The sequence below is a fragment of the Callionymus lyra genome, chromosome 9 (assembly GCF_982586985.1).
Source record: "Callionymus lyra chromosome 9, fCalLyr1.hap1.1, whole genome shotgun sequence".
NCBI lineage: Eukaryota > Metazoa > Chordata > Actinopteri > Syngnathiformes > Callionymidae > Callionymus > Callionymus lyra.
The window spans coordinates 4105692-4120911 of NC_141826.1; the positions used below are offsets into that span (position 1 = coordinate 4105692).

General features: G+C 35.7%; 1 protein-coding gene across 1 annotated transcript in view; it reads right to left on the reverse strand.

Annotated features, from left to right (window-relative positions):
- Positions 1-15220, reverse strand: part of LOC148071507 (leucine-rich repeat and immunoglobulin-like domain-containing nogo receptor-interacting protein 2) — a 177512-nt gene that overhangs the window by 138705 nt on the left and 23587 nt on the right. The window contains exon 2 of the mRNA XM_087798710.1: positions 2989-3064. The gene's annotated coding sequence lies outside the window, so the exon portion shown is untranslated. The remainder of the gene's footprint in view (positions 1-2988; positions 3065-15220) is intronic.

Sequence of the window (15220 nt, forward strand, 5' to 3'; positions counted from 1 at the left end):
GCTTTTGACTAATTAATCCACCGTCAAAAACAATGCAAATGAATCTGTTGCTTAATGAACAATTGTTTTTGACATGTGGCTCATTTGCATTGAAGTGGAACTTGCAACATCTGTTGAAGAAAAATCTACTTTTTGCTATTCAATGAAATTTCAAATTTTTATTTTTCTTATTTTTCAATACCTACTTCTCACCTCAACAAAGAAAAAGCAGGAACAATCACTGCTACAGTTTCCTTCCTCGAGAGTATAAATCACATTTTCAAGTACAGTTTTTTTGTGCCAAAGTCAGCACTTTATAAGTCTTCAAAGACTCACAAGCTGCCTGAAAAGCTTCTGTGGCGATACATCATTCCTACTGTCACCTCGATACTGGTAAATGCAGACCGGTAGCAGCAATGTAGGCCCCCTTTCATCAGACCACACACATCTATAGTTTTTTACAGGAAAAAAAAAACCCTCTGGAAACATGTCATCGTTGTCTTTGATAAGCTCCATTACCCTTAAGATGGTCGACCACCAGAGATCTGATTAGCAATATTCCTGTGTAACACATTCAGTTTAATGAGTTTAATATTTCCTCAAGAGCATTCTTTTAATACTCATCAAAAGTTTTCTCCGGCGTTATATAGGCATAGTTTTCCTTTCCTGTTTTTCTCTCCATCTCTGGGTTTTATTGTGCCCATTGTAGTTATATGCTTGACCCTTCACAACATTGTGGCAGATCACAGAGAAGCTTAATCACTCTATAGTTTTTGTTTCTGTTTGGATCTTTTGGGATTGAATAGACATTACCTGTTTTTTATTTGAATCTGCTTGTCCAAGGATAATGCCTATTGAAATTTGCTCCTGCTGGTTTTGTCATTTTATTAGTCTTTTCTAGAAAATATGCAAAGTTTCTTAAGCATATGGTTATTTGTAGTTATGGGTTTTGATGCCTCATTTAAATGTGTCACCATCTTTGGTTCAAGTACAAGTTGTAGTTTAAGTGGTTACCATCCACAACTAAAACTAGTGATGGATACAGCATCACACAGCTGATGCTGCATCATGATGCATCTAGTGGTCTTTTAAATTCATCATGGCATCATGCATCAAACAACGGATGCTGTCACTTTTTCAGCAAAAGATTCTTTCAAATTGCTAAAAGGACTATACAGATATACAATAAAATCAATACCAAAACCAGCATAGTTAATTTGAAAGAAAGTTGGACAATTGCTGTGCGGTTAGAAGCAATCAATCCTGAATCTAAATTGAAATCCAATATATAATCCAAAATATTGTGTTACTCTTTCCTGTCGTTGGGCTTCCATTTTCTGAAATGCTTTATCAAAAATACATTTAAATATATAATACAGTTAGTGCTAGTGTTTGTGTTATTTGCTCATAGACAGACAATGATTGCTGATCACAAAACCGCAGAATCTTACATTTACAATCAATTTGAACTTTAAAAGGAACAAGCCCTGCAGCAAAAATCAAATAAAAATACATTAATAAAAATGGACTTGGGGTACCATCGCAGCAATTTAATTGCCACAACACTAATGAGATTTCAAACTGGAATATGTTTAGGAACTGAAATTCAAACTTGTTAGTGCATAACAAGGATGGCACTGGTCATCCTTTTATGTTTGTGACATAGATGACGTTTATTACGATGCATACATAAAAGCATTTGGTTATTAGTTTTCAGATAGATGACGTTTATTACGATGCATACATAAAAGCATTTGGTTATTAGTGTTCAGAATGAACTAACAATAAGTCAACACAATTCCCTATAGCATTGTTTGTGGACTTAATTGACTTCTACACTTCACTTACTTACATCGAGCTCCATAAAATATATTCCAATTTCTGCAGCCAGTATTTTCAGAATGAGAGTTCTCTGTGAACAATTTATGATCTGCCTTGTTGCTGCTTGAAGGAAGTGTGTTTTTCTTATTTAAGTGGTGGAAGGGGGAATTGTATTGCCCATGTCTTTGCGCTCCCGTCTACTTGGGTGGAAAGCTAAACAATGTGAGCCTTTTGTTTACTCATTCAAGTTAATGAGAATATCGTGTCATTTAGGGATCCCTTCATTTGAAATTTTCTAATTGTCGATTCGAATGAGTTGGAGTAATGACAAATTAACTACAATCTTATACATGTTATAGAATCAATAAAGTTATCAGTCTTATTTGCTGATGGGTATGCATCCTTTTAATAAAGTGTATATTAAACTCTAGAATATATGCAACGAATGCAGATCGGTGACCTGCAGGCTAATGTACAGATAAACATTGAAACTACATTTGATTTTTCTTGTATTAATTACACAATTGTAAAATGAAAGAAGTGGCTTATGCTATAAATGCCGATTGAGTACGTAGGGTAATACTGTACACAATCAATGTGGCTTTGTCAAATATCCCTGTTGATGAAACTTGGGATATTATTAATTTGGAAAACGGCCTTACAATCGAGCAGGGCATTGCTGCCAAGCTGTATATATATATTTATTTAAAAAAATAGTTCTGATTTGCTGAGTTGATGGTGTTTACAAAAGAAGCTGTATTTTAATCAACTCAGACTGTGGGCGGATCCAACAAAGATGGATTTGAGAAGAACATATCGTTCTCTCAGTCTGTGTAGAGAGCACACCCCACGCATTCATGGCCAACTGAGAACCTGCTAGTATTCATGTAACGTATGTAACATCTTTAAAGGGGAGTTAAAAACAGCTCGGAGAGACTTCTCGATATTATGCATTGTTTCAAATACAAAGGGAAGAAGCACAGTCATTAGTGCTATCTAATCACTATTTTCCAACGATTTGCCTTCCAAGCAGCCTTTCTGACCCAGGCCTATTCATAGTTCTGGGAATATATGCATCTTGAGCGCGTGGATACCAAAAATCTATATCAAGTAGCACATGAAGCGCAAGTGTTTTTCCCAGAGGAACACATTTACTCATGCTGATAGAGTCATGAAAGATTTCCTTACCATACAGGAACAAAGAAAAAAAAAACATTTCTGCTTTGAGCTGGAAGAGGAAGAGACGAGCCTCCGCAGATTCAGTCTGAAATGTTAAGAACAGAAGACTTCCATGAGGACGCAAATATGAATGATTTATTTTCCTTCTTTAAGCCAAAAACATCAAAAACATTCAGCAGGGTAATGAATGCCAGAATAGGAGTACGTGGGACGTCCTCACGTTATTTTTTCAATGTGACATTGGATAAACACATGAGCCTCCAGCCCAAAGTGTTTGATCAGTCATTTATACTTCCATAGATATAAGTTAATTGGTTTCATTCACGGTAATGTAACAAAGTTGTTCTACATGATTGCTTTAACTTAAACAATTGATTCCATAATACAATGTGTAATTGTTTTGAAAATTGAAAGCAGCTGAAAATGTTTGATTATAATAGCAAAGTATACGTTTGTAAACGTATAATGTAAACAAAGCAGAAGGGTTTTAATCATAGTTGTTAAAAACAGAAATATTGAAACTTAAAGGTGAGATTTAAATAATGAAATAATGTCCTTAAGGTCTAGAGGAGAAATATCAAGTAATGTTCTGGTCAGTTAAGGAAAACAATGTTAGAAGAATCCTACTGATCTACAACCTGGAGTAATTCAAGTAATTTCAACTAAAATTATATAAAGGAACGGTTCCAATAAAACTACTCTAGTGTACCAAACCCTTAAAAACCTTGTTATTGACATTAGGAATCATAGGAAAACACTTTTCTTAAAGTGATGGTTCAACCAAAATTCCAACATCACTCATTTTCTACTCACCCTAGGACTGAAGGTTGGAATTATTTTTAAAGTAATCCGTTCCTTTAGAGTTATAGGCAACAATGTATATTCATTTTAACGTAGCGTCCTAAACTCAGTTGTCCATTTCTTCATCTTTGTCCAAAGACACATCCAAATACCTTGTCTGGAGTCCTGTAATTAAATTTGGCTATATAAGGCATCCTTCTTCAGTAAGACAGTGCCTTCAGGCCCAAGGTCCTCCGTCAAGTTCCGCCATTTTTACTACATTTTGACAAAAAACAACTCAATCAAATATATCTGACCTACATCAGTATATCCTCAAATCTATTTTTGTGCTAAGAGTTCACAACCCTCTTGAGAGGATACACAATATGCTCCTAGCATTTTGACCCCCAAGTGTGTGCATTATCATATCATCTCATCCAGCTAACATCAGGTGGCAGGCAGTTCAGTTTATTCAATATGTGACTGTAGATATGATGATAGGTTCATAATGGTCATTCAGGGGTTGTGTGGCTCATTCAAATTTCAATTTCTCTTGTATGGTTCCTCACGCAGGAACTGTTAAAATAGGGGAATCACCCTGCGGGAGAATATATTCCCACTAACTAAGTATTATCAGGGAAAAATACTGTGAATTTAATTGAATGCAATAAACAATGTATATTTTATTAACCTATTTTATTAATCTATTTTGACCAGTAAAAAAAGGTTAAACAGAACTTTGTATAGGGTCAAATGTTTCATACATAAAGGTAAAAAGTTGTTTCTTAATCTTTTTCCTCAATTTTATCAGTGTGATCTTTTTTTCAATGATTTTTTTCATTAACTGACATTGATAATTCTAATCTTATAATTATACCTTAAACCTGTTCTACGAAAAGTAATAGAATACCTGGCAAAAGGAAAAGGGGAATAGCTTCATGGTGGATGTAAAGAGCTTTCCAGATGATAAGGTACTGTGTGAAGAATACAGCTTAAAATAGCCGCCCTTTTTAATGGTTAGTTACAATATTTACCACATTACAAATTCCATCTGTGGAATGTTGAGAATTCAGGTTTGACCCACAGAGAAAATTATTTAAAATTAAAAAAAACCTTTGTTTTATTTCTCATGCAGTTGATTGTGAATATATTTGCCGTAGTACAAATGGTATGTAATTTGTGTTTATAGCACTCAGTATTTGGGTAGTGACTGCTCTTAGTGCCAGCATTCAATAGTTATTATCTGTCAATCTGCACAGCCCAAACATCCCCTGATACCCAAATTGATGTGGCCCAGATGTTGCCTCCACTAGCCTGCATGCATGTCCCAGATACCACATTGAATGATCATCCACTTGCCAAATTGTTGCCACTAACAGACCATCATCTGTCCTGAGTGCTGCACCACTCACTTCCTACTCTGCCAAAATCCAGTCTATTTAAAAAAGAAAACTATACTAAATCTCGAGCTCTCTGTTTTAGAGGATGATGTTTAATTTCATGTTTTTAAAAAGAAAGGTCAAATGTTTTTTTTTGTTGCTTTTAAACCCAGCATTATTAACAACAATACAAATAGAATTGAAAAATAAAGATAGACTATATAAAATAAAGTCTAGTAAATGTTTATTATCCATTCAATTAATGTTTCCTGCAACCTTTTTTTTCTTGAACAACCTTCTTTACGAGATGACTTTGAAGTGAGGAGTAAAATAACAAGTCTGAAGATGTAAAAATCTGCCATCCAAAATGCCTGAGCCAGCACAAGTCAATGTGACAACAGTAGTCAAAGACTTCCCATTTGCTTTTTAATGATCTAATCTAGTCTTCTCTCAACAAACATCTGAAAGTCACACAAAGTGCTTTACTCACTGTCCATCGGTTTTATATATATGTACATATATATATATATATATATATATATATATATATATATATATATGTATGTATAAAATATCTTCAGATGATAATTGCTGTTGTTTTTTCTTGAATTTTTAATATGAATGTATTTGTTTAAAAGTCCACATTGCTGCCAATTCAAAAACATGTGAGAAATTCCCCAAGCTTGTAAGAATTTTATATGCCGTTTACTGTACAGTCTCAGGCGTGCAGAGGACTTAATGGGCAGAGGACAAGATGAAGGAGAGGAAATGGATGAGACACCAACAACATGAAATATTGACTATGCCAAGGTCAGCAGAACTCTCTCTCTCTCTCTGTCTCTCTCTCTCCGTCTCTCTCTCTCTCTCTCTGTCTCTCTCTCTCTGTCTCTCTCTCTATGAAACGAAATGCTTTCAAACACACACAGCGTCATACAGATGCTTTTCCCTAAAGATAGCTTTTTGAAAGGAAATAAATCATCTCTGGGACTTTGGTGCATACATTTATTTAAAAAATCGTGCACTAAATCATTATGACTGCATTTATTGTAAACAGAAAAACAAGCCCAATGTTGACAGTGGTGTGTTGTGGGACCTAAAACATGGCGGTCTGTGTGTGGTCAGATTAGGCTGGAATAACAATGATTACGAGGCACAGAAGCAAAAGCATAAAGAAACAATTCTTGTTCAAATCGTTTCAGTATTCATGTAAGGCCCAGATTGACAGGGTTATTTCTCAAATCGTTGTCTTTGTGGATAGATTGCAGGATTAGCACGTCACAATGTGAAAAATGTCACTAAAAGTCTGAAACCAGCATGAGCTAGTCTGAATGTTCCACTTGCCAAATACAGACCTAATGATTCCAGACTATTCCTGCATTCCCACCTTATCTGATCTCTGGTGTGATCTCCTTTTTACTTCCGATCGATTTTCTATCAACGGTGGGGTGAATCTATGCGCCCCTTTGTGCAGATCACTGAACCAAACATGATTTTAACGGAGTCTAGTGTATGTGTTTTGTTCCCATTCAATACAACACTCAAACATTTGTCTCCGCTGTCTGATTCTTCCGGACAATAGACCGTCTTCTTGCTTTGAGCCAACAGCTGTTTTTTCAGCTTGGAATTCAAATCAATTTCTCTTTATATTAATTCAAATTGTTATGAATAGATCATCAGTTATGAATCATTCATTTAAAAAAACTAAAACATATACTTTAACATTTATACTTGTATGTCTTTATTTCCCCTTAACTGTCTTGTTTCTTTTCTCTCAACCACTTGAAACAATTCATTTGAATCTGTCATCAACATTTTAATCCCATAAAACATTGATTAATGATGATGACAATAATAACATGCATTAACAGCGATAGAGGGAAGGAAATAAATGCAACAATGCCTTCAGAAGAGTTCCTGTTGGACCGTACTGGCGAAAGACCGATGCACACCTTCCAAATTATCACACATTCAACTGCACACTTCATCACCCCTCATGCATCACTATTCACTCCCCCTCAATTGCTCACAGTTTGTGAAGTTACGCAGACGGTTTTTCAAAGACTTAAAACCAGGAAGGCTTGAGGCCCAGACAGCATGCCGCCCTCCTGCCTGAAAGTCTGTGCACACCAGCTGTCCTGTAAGTTCTTCACATCAGAGTTGTGTGTGCAGTCCTCTCCCTTTAAACAAAAGACAAAATCCAATGACTACATGAATGTTTTCCTTTTACAGTGTATTAATGAGGAACTTTTCAGAGACAGCACGTGACCCACCTGAAATGCAGTCCATAATGGACCTCATGCAGGTTGTCCGACTGTGCGAGCAGTTAAGTTAATGATGCAGTCAACATTACACTACATCCTTTCTGCAATGCTCCAAGGCCCCTGAGAGCTCAGCTGTGTTCCTGGTTTTCACTCTGGTGATTTACACTCTCACCTTTTATATTATCATACCAAGCAAACCATAGATCAACATGGATATCCTTTTGTAAAAAAACAAGTTCCCAAAAAATCCGTAGCTAAACCTACATTCATTAAAGTTACATTTAGATTAAGTGCACTTCTTCAAACAGAATATATCAGACTGTACAGTGATAATGTACTATTTGCAAAAGTTGGGGTCTCTCATAAACTTCTTAGCCATTATAGCAACAAAAGACGGAAGTAACAACATTCAGCAAATGCTTGAAGGAGTTAACCAGCATTAGAAACAAATCATTTGTCGACAGAGCATAACCAGAAAAAGTCATTCCTCAATGTTTTTCTGCTCCGGGTTGTCTGCAGTTTATTTCCAGAAAAAGGGGCGGTAATATGTGCATGTGCAGGGTTGGTACTTCACAACCCACTACTGCATCTAAAGCTGTACATGTCAATCAAGGGTATATTCCCCTCTCTTCAGTCTTCACTAATCTTTGAGGTAGTGATGTGCTGATAAAGCTTCATGAAGCAGTTTCATGTTGTTTAGAGGTCAGTAGGTGGCACCATCAGTTTAAAAATGATGTGATGTTTTATTAAAACAGTTGTTCAAAACAAAGGAAAATAGTGCAGCTCTGAAAATAGAGACTGCTTCATGAAGTTTCATCGGACCATCACTATTTTGGAGAGCCTCATTCTCTGCTAAGAAACATCCATGCCACACAGTGATAGACACCCTAGACTGAACAGGTGTAGAAGGTTGATTGGACTGAACTTCCAAGACAGAACTTATTCCTAGTGATGGTGTGATAAATCGTTGTGGATCTTAAAGTATCTGTAAGTCAGGAATTTGGAAGCAACAAGTCATTGAGAAACAAATGCATATCCATTTGAATTAAGTGAATGACGCTCAGTTGTCCTCATCTTCTTCCAAAATGAAGCACTTAAAAACATATGCTCGTCTGTAATGTCTACTGGTACTAAAACCTTGGTGAGAGTAATTGTTCAAGAGAAACTAAAACAACTCTATATTTTAAACTCATTTGTAGCAGAAGAATACAGGAATACAAACACTACAAACCTAAAAATAAGTTTAAAATTTGGAAATATTTATCCTTTCAAGGCTTCAATACAAGATGGACATTACATGAAAGCACTATGGATGTGCTTTGATGTATTTAAGTTTGTCATTTTAGAGGAAAATGGTGGACGAAGACCAGTCGCTTTGTTAAAATGAACATACATTTTTGCCTTTAACTCTAAAAAGTCACAGATTACTCTGAAAATAATTCCAACCCTTAGTCAACATGAGGGTGAGTAGAAATTGAGTGAAGTTTGAATTTTGGGTGAACTATCACTTTAACAGTTCCTGAGATCGCCACAGGTTTTAAGCCTGTGACGAAATTGATGTGAAACAGCACCACACGCTCAGGCCCTAGAGTCATTTTATTAACCTCTACCTTTTTTTGAGAACAAAATCTGAGACTACACAGAAATGCTAGAAACAAACGCACTTCACTTGCTAAGAGGCTGCAGCATTTACCACTATTCACTTGGAAGTCAAAACTCAAGATTAAGGCCACCCCACAATCAAAAAGAGAGTAAATATAATGAATATTTTACATAAACTTGTGTAAATAAAGCCTCAGCAAATTTGCATGCATGAATTACTTACACTAAATATATGTCCTCATTAATACTCATCAATAAATAATATTCAAGTGAGCTTTAGATGCATAACACTTTGATGTTTTCAAGTGTGCGTGCACTCTCCTGAAGGCCAACAGGGAATGTGTGCTGACAGAGAGTAAACACATCCGCGGAAAGCTTGTGTAATTGACCTTTGTCCTGAAAAAATACAATTCTCAAAGTTCTACTCCATCGAAGCAAGCATTATAAAACCAAACGGGAACAATGGGTGCCAGCATGAGCTGTGCTTGTTCATCAATTTTTATTTCAGCAGCCGTATTAACAGGTTAGACCCGCCGCCAAGTCCACGGCTCTCATAAATGGCTGCAGCAATAGCAAGCCAACCTTCCCTTCTTCATTAGGTGTGACAAGTGCTTTTCCCTGCTACTGCACTCTACTGAAGAACAGTAACTGCATTTATCTACATCAGCTGTAAGTCTAAAATATCAACCAAATATGAGGAAATGGTCTTCATGAAGGAAGAAATACAAACGATAACCATTGCTCAGATCTTATTCAGGGTAAGATGTATCAAATAAGCAGACAAAAAAGTCTTTAACTAACTGGCAACTAATGCCAAACTCCAGATTTCTGTCTATCTGATATATTTCAAATGTTGACGTCTTCCTCTCCAAGATGCAGTTTCCCCCCGTCTGAAATCCCGGGTGAACGAGAGGTTACGAGAGCAGAGTCCGTTATGATGTAATAATGAGTTTAATTCCTCCTCCAGCCAGCTGTAATCACGCCCTACTTTGCTTATACAACAAGCCCCGTCGGAGGTGGAGACTACCTGGATTGATGACACTTGGTGACAAACATTGACCAATCACAGCAGAAAAGGCGTGGCTATGGGAAACAACATTGTATATCCAGAGAAATAAAGCAGTTTCAGTGGGCGGGGCTTAAGCACATTTTCTAATGTAAATATTTGAATGAAAAGTGAGTTTTGTACAAACACGTACTGATGAGTACAAAGGTCTATTAAAGAGGCACTCTAAACAACACATTACTGTGTCCAACGGAAACTGTGTGATTAATACATGAAATGAAAATGTAGAGAAATGTACAACCTTGATAGTCACGCTTAGATGGTAAGGACTCGCCTAGAAAAATAAAATGATAATTTCTAAGGTCAGTGGTTTCATTGTTTTCTATTAATTTTTTTCTTTAAACAATACAACTCTTCTTCCTGTTCATCTGCTATCTTCTGCAGGGAGAAGCGAAGTGGCCAAGTCCTTGTTCTAAATTTCAACAACCCCAAAGGAACCAAGAGTTTTTTAAGGACAACCGTGAGATTTAAAATTTCCAGTGTTCTGAATCTGACCCCAGGGCCTCCTTCTAGTGGGACATGCCAAATACAAGGCTGGATAAGATGCTTTACTCATGTGTCTATAGAAGAGGCAGATCAAGCTGCAAGTGATACTCATGATGGCCATTTGTATCTAATATTGTTCATCACTATAAATAGCCGCCACACATTTTTCCTACAGTTTAGATATACATGTATTCATTTAGACAAGTTTATTTGGAACCACATTTTTTGATATTTTTTATAATTAATTATTCTAAAATTATTTACTCATCACGACTTTTATTTGACTATCACTTATGTTTCAGAATGAAATGCCACAATCCACATAAATATATCCCATAATGGTGGAATAATGGAAACCCTGTTAAAATTCACAGTTCTTTTGAAAGTGAAAGTGTCATATTTATGTCATTTAAAAATTGTGTTAGGACAAGGGCTCCTCTCACCAGCAAAAAAATGAAAGCATGGATTAATTTCTTCCCTCCCTTGTTTCCTAAATGCGTTCATCATCATCATTTTCAGGAGCTCCCTGAAGGCAACAGGTCTTACATAATTGATGGACCCCGGAAGCTGTTTGGTTTTGTGAAAGAGTGCTTGTGATTCTCTAGAGAACAGAAAAAGCTTTGAAACCAGTAGAGGCAGGCGTGTTGTAGTTAAAATTCCAATGTTCATCACCAAACAAAATTCACAATATAGTTTCATTATGATGCAAAGGCTTTTGAACAGAAAGATCAAAATCTGTTTTTACATATAGTAGTAAGCCAAGAAAGTTGCCCTCAACTTTTTGAGTTGACCTTTTCAGGAGTGAATTACTAGATGGAAGGTAACTAGAAAATAAACATGAAGACTACAGTAAATGTGAACAACAAATACTGAATACAGTACAACTTAAATGTAACTTCAAAAATGTAAAAGTTAAATGATATTTAACCCTTTTGTAATCTCAGGGTCAAGCTGACGCGGAAACAATTGTGATAACCTTGACCCAGAGATAACAAAAGGGTTAAATATCATTTAACTTTTACATTTTTGAAGTTAAATTTAAGTTGTACTGTGAGTGAGAGAACAAGGCAACAGAATGGGGAATGATTTACACATATAACTCCAAAAACAGTATGACACAGAACAACATGGTGTGAAAAGCACCATTTGAGCAATAATTCTGAATAGCCTACTAGCATAAATTGTCAGTAAAATATGTAGACTTGTAACAGTGTGACATTTTCCACTGGGATATATGCAGCATACTTCCTGCTATGTCTTTAAATCTCAAGAATAAATATCTGGGTCAAACCGCTTTAGGGAATGTGATTCACCCTAAATTTAAAAATAAACAAGTGGAATAAATTGAGTTATTTTTTTCATGTTGTTACTAGAGAATTTGTTGAATTAATTTAACCATCTTACGTTTGTGCTGATTTTAGAGATTATTCTTTAAATAAAACATCATCACAAGTTGATACTAATGCTAAATGTTGACAACACAATGTGGGAGTGTAATCTAGGGTGAGGTTTAGCAAAACAAATGGAAGGGAAACACAAACACATTGTCGTGCTTCTGCACCATCAGTTATATCTCTACTCCTTTATGACACTGATAGAGTCGCTGCCAACTGAAGCAAGAAATGGTAAAACTGTATTGTTTGCATTTAAAGTATATTTTCATGGGTCGTCTGTTGAAAGCACTTTGGGAGATGATCATTCAACCTTATGTATTAACCCGGTTAATATCTGTAGTTTCTGAAATGGCAAGTCTTCCACTATATTAATGCCTGGCTGATGAAATCCGCAATCGGAGCATAAAGTCTAATCAGAACCGTCATGTTCTGTGAGAAACTCCTAGTAAATGACTTTGTTTCCCATTTGCTTTATGATAATCTGTCATTTTAATGGGATTCGTTTGACTTGATTTCAAATTGTGTATAATGGCTCAAAGGAAATAAACCGCACTTACGTTGCATCATACTTCTGCAGACTATAAAATGTAATGATGCTTTTGAAAAGAAAAAACAAAACAAAACAGCTATATTTTCTCCTATACTTGTTACTTTACTTCCTACCTATGACAGCATCACTTGGAAATTATATCATGCTAAATAATGTGTGAATGGGAAACATTACAAAATAATGATGTTCGTGTTTGTGATTTACATTCCATGTTTGTCACTTTGTAACCTCTCGTGAAATCATTATCGCCAAAGTTCACATGCTTCGTGTGAGCCATTAAACACCTGTCAATCACACATCAGGTGCACAAGTCAATCCATAAAAATGCCATGACACATGGCAGCTTTTTAATTCAGTCCACTATTGAAGCGGAGAGCTGATAGAGTCAATATTGGAGGTAGATCTTACAGACAAGGGCAGAAGCTGTGATGTGAAACAACCCCCAACAGTCTTGCCTGCATGGCCTCTGCCCATCAATTTTGCAAACACACTGTTACTTCTAAAATAATAAAGCCTGCATTGGTTTACAGAAAGCTACGAGTGAAGTCAAGTATAAATAAATTCTGAGCTTCTGTAAATCAATGTCTGTGTTTCTATTAGCAAGGGGAGCAAACTTTTCTAGAAATATGTTGTTATCAGTTTACTTATAGTAACCAATGACTCGACACTTAGTTATTTAAGATAACGGTGAGGTAAAAAAACTTTTATTAGTTTTGCCTTTAATTTTAGCCACAGAACAATCATATTTAAAAAAACTGTTTTTTAATGTATTTATTTATTTGAAAATAAAGTCATTATCATAACCCAACAAGTAATTGTTATGTCTTAAATTGACATAAAGAAGTTTGTTTCATGTTCAGAAGAAAAGACGGATAGTTTCATTTTTGAGGATCATGAATGCAGATTGACAGCCAGATTAAAGTGACTACCTGAGAGGACCAGGATCTTCTGAGACAAGCTTTGATAATGAAGCACAATGTTCAGAAGTTATTTACAGAAATATATTTCCATAAAAAACAGAAGCCCATAATGAGCAACATTAAAGAGACATTCGCCAATAATTAGCATAATCTTGGTTTTGATGAACACATAACCAGGAGCTGTGGTTGCTTCCTGCTGTTTGTCTAGCTTCTGCCCTGACTTTAATAAATATGTGGCCCATCAGCAGTTAACTGGACCCTGCTGTGTCTTCCAGCAGTGGGATTCATCAGAGAGTATTGGAAGTCAGAGTTTACATTCAGTGAGGAATATGGGACAACAGTAGTTACTTCATTAATTACTGATAAATATATTTATGTTGCAGAACTAGAATAGAGAAAAAAATAAATGAATACTTGGAAAAAAATAAAAGGTAGTTCTTCAAAGCTTCATAACTACAATAGGGAGCTGTCAGATGAAATTAAGAAATTCATCTTTGCTGATTCATCTTACCATTATTCCTTAACTATGTGGTATTCTGTTCAGGACATACGCTTCCATGACAACCATGGCTTTGGACACTTTACTTTCACTCATGAACATCATTTTCAGTGGAATGTGGTGGAATAAAACTGTTGATTTGGCGTCCCTCACCTGCCCCATTGACATCAATGAACAAAAATATACAATAAAAAGTAAATTAACTAATATAATTGGAAAAGGGATCAATACTTTGATGGAATTCTGAATATGGAATTTCAACTAAACTGAATTGAAGAAATGGAATTTAAATGAAATGGCTACAACCAAAAGGATGTTGAATTGCAGGAAGCGTAATTGATAGTCATGTATCAAAAATGCTGTCGGTTTTAAAACAGTGTTTGCCTTAAGTACCAAAAATAGTCACCATATGGCCTTTTTGCAAAATTTAGACAGTTTGTTTTCTGGCGCTTGATCCAACTATCAGATTTGTCAACAGAGTGCTGAACTTTCCGTTTCTGGCATGGTTTATAAAGCACTTGGAAATCTCTGTGTTTGTGCCTTGTTTGGACCTTTTGTCCTAGTGACAATTGCAATTCTTAAAATGGATAATTGGCCAACTTCTAATCAATCCAATTAATACTGCCCCTTACTAGATCAGTGTCTGAAGTAAAGTGTTAAAATAAAATAACAAATGAACTGTTTACTTCTTATTATCACTCTTTTTCATTTGTGGTGTCTTTCAATTGTATTATCTATTACCTATACACTGTCTTTTATATCTTCTATATCTTTTATTATATCAAGCACTTGAAAAAAATGCCGTAGTTCTGTTCTCTTTTTAATGCGTGGTTGACCCTTGTTTTCCTTTAGAACTCAGACATCTAAGTCTTAGTAAATCAAATGTATAAACAGTGTTCACTTTCATAGGCATATATAGTTATATTTCAGAACAAAATGTACCCAACTGACATTCAGTCTGCTAATCCCAGGGGCCGGAGAGAACTTGATCTTATTTCAGATGGCATTTAAACAAGGAGTTGAGGGTATCAGTCACTCAGATTACTTATAATATCAAAGTCAAAAACATCCAAATCTTGGTGCATCTACCTTTGGCTTCAACAATTCATGGTATTTCAGGTGCAGTGACATTCATCTGCAACCTTACAACAGCCATTATAAATGACATTGCAAACTAAAAGTCATCACACTTTATCCATTTACTTAGCTGTAATTGCACAACGTAACAAGCCTGTTATCTCTATCTCATCTATTTTGAACTAATGCCATGCCCTTGTAGGCACTCTGTGCTTTTTTAGAGGCCA